The sequence below is a fragment of the Penaeus japonicus genome, unplaced genomic scaffold (assembly GCF_977035675.1).
Source record: "Penaeus japonicus unplaced genomic scaffold, GWHDUDI00000001_assembly GWHDUDI00000019, whole genome shotgun sequence".
Taxonomy (NCBI): Eukaryota; Metazoa; Arthropoda; class Malacostraca; order Decapoda; family Penaeidae; genus Penaeus; species Penaeus japonicus.
Genome location: NW_028234421.1, coordinates 35,705,680 through 35,708,179, shown reverse-complemented (window position 1 = coordinate 35,708,179; position 2,500 = coordinate 35,705,680). Strand labels below are relative to the sequence as shown.

Below are 2,500 nucleotides of genomic sequence, written 5' to 3'. Positions count from 1 at the left end.
GCTCTGTGGGAGAGGGGATTTAGGGAGTGGGGTTTGTCTGGGACGGTTGAGGCACGCCCTCCTTTAACCTGGAAAGAGGGGGAAGGAGGGGGGTTAGCTCTGTGGGAGAGGGGATTTAGGGGGTGGGATTTGTCTGGGACGGTTGGGGCACGCCCTCTTTTAACCTGGAAAGGGGGGGAAGGAGGGGGGTTAGCTCTGTGGGAGAGGGGATTTAGGGGGTGGGATTTGTCTGGGACGGTTGGGGCACGCCCTCTTTTAACCTGGAAAGAGGGGGAAGGAGGGGGGTTAGCTCTGTGGGAGAGGGGATTTAGGGGGTGGGATTTGTCTGGGACGGTTGAGGCACGCCCTCCTTTAACCTGGAAAGTGGGGAAACGAGGGGGTTAGCTCTGTGGGAGAGGGGATTTAGGGGGTGGGGTTTGTCTGGGACGGTTGAGGCACGCCCTCTTTTAACCTGGCGGAGGAAAGGGGGGAAACGAGGGGGTTAGCTCTGTGGGAGAGGGGATTTAGGGGGTGGGGTTTGTCTGGGACGGTTGAGGCACGCCCTCCTTTAACCTGGAAAGAGGGGGAAACGAGGGGGGTTAGCTCTGTGGGAGAGGGGATTTAGGGAGTGGGGTTTGTCTGGGACGGTTGAGGCACGCCCTCCTTTAACCTGGAAGGAGGGGAAACGAGGGGGTTAGCTCTGTGGGAGAGGGGATTTAGGGAGTGGGGTTTGTCTGGGACGGTTGAGGCACGCCCTCTTCTAACCTGGAAGGAGGGGAAACGAGGGGGTTAGCTCTGTGGGAGAGGGGATTTAGGGAGTGGGATTTGTCTGGGACGGTTGGGGCACGCCCTCTTTTAACCTGGGAAGAGGGGAAACGAGGGGGTTAGCTCTGTGGGAGAGGGGATTTAGGGAGTGGAATTTGTCTGGGACGGTTGAGGCACGCCCTCCTTTAACCTGGCGGAGGAAAGGGGGGAAATGAGGGGGGTTAGCTCTGTGGGAGAGGGGATTTAGGGAGTGGGATTTGTCTGGGACGGTTGAGGCACGCCCTCCTTTAACCTGGAAAGGGGGGAAGGAGGGGGTTAGCTCTGTGGGAGAGGGGATTTAGGGAGTGGGATTTGTCTGGGTCGGTTGAGGCACGCCCTCCCTTAACCTGGCGGAGGAGAGGGGGGAAACGAGGGGGTTAGCTCTGTGGGAGAGGGGATTTAGGGAGTGGGGTTTGTCTGGGACGGTTGAGGCACGCCCTCCTTTAACCTGGCGGAGGAAAGAGGGGAAACGAGGGGGTTTAGTTCTGTGAGAGAGGGGAATTAGGGAGTGGGATTTGTCTGTGATTATTTGAAAGGGGGGGTTGTTGAGGCACGCCCTCCTTTAACCTGGAAAGGGGGGAAACGAGGGGGTTAGCTCTGTGGGAGAGGGGATTTAGGGGGTGGGATTTGTCTAGGACGGTTGGGGCACGCCCTCCTTTAACCTGGCGGAGGAAAGGGGGCAAACGAAGGGGTTTAGTTCTGTGAGAGAGGGGAATTAGGGAGTGGGATTTGTCTGTGATTATTCGAAGGGAGGGGTTGATGCACGCCCTCTTTTAACCTGGCGGAGGAAAGGGGGGAAACGAGGGGGGTTAGGTCTGTGGGAGAGGGGATTTAGGGAGTGGGATTTGTCTGTGATTATTTGAAGGGAGGGGTTGAGGCACGCCCTCTTTTAACCGGGAAAGAGGGGAAACGAGGGGGTTAGCTCTGTGGGAGAGGGGATTTAGGGAGTGGGATTTGTCTGTGATTATTTGAAGGGAGGGGTTGAGGCACGCCCTCCTTTAACCTGGAAAGAGGGGAAACGAGGGGGTTAGCTCTGTGGGAGAGGGGATTTAGGGAGTGGGGTTTGTCTGGGACGGTTGAGGCACGCCCTCTTTTAACCTGGCGGAGGAAAGGGGGGAAACGAGGGGGTTAGCTCTGTGGGAGAGGGGATTTAGGGGGTGGGGTTTGTCTGTGATTATTTGAAGGGAGGGGTTGAGGCACGCCCTCCCTTAACCTGGCGGAGGAAAGGGGGGAAACGAGGAAGTTAGGTCTGTGGGAGAGGGGAATTAGGGAGTGGGATTTGTCTGTGATTATTTTAAGGGAGGGATTGGGGCACACCTACCCTTAGCCTGACGGAGGAAAGAGGGGAAAATGAATGGGGAAGGGGTATGTTGTGTGAGTCGAAAGGGAGGTTATACCTGTGATAGTTACTTGAGAGGGAAAAGAGTGGAGTGGGATAAGTTCTGACGGGAGAGAGTGGGAAGGGAGAAGGGAGAGGAAAGAAGGTAAGGTAAGAAACTATCTATAATAACGATGATGATGAGGATGATGATAATGGTGATAATGATGATGATGATGATAACGATGAAAACAATAAAAAACAATAATAACAATGATAACAATAACAATACCAATAAATTATCATCATTATTATTATTTTTATCATTATTATTATAGCAGAAATTATAATCATCACAACCAGTCTCTACAAAAAAAAAAAAAATCAAACGAACAAACT

The 2,500-nt window shown here is 53.7% G+C and overlaps 1 protein-coding gene across 1 annotated transcript in view; it reads right to left on the bottom strand.

The window, feature by feature from the left end:
- The window catches only part of LOC122264073 (neural cell adhesion molecule 2-like), an 18,669-nt gene that overhangs the window by 2,224 nt on the left and 13,945 nt on the right, over positions 1-2,500 (bottom strand). The gene's annotated exons all lie outside the window — the stretch shown is intronic.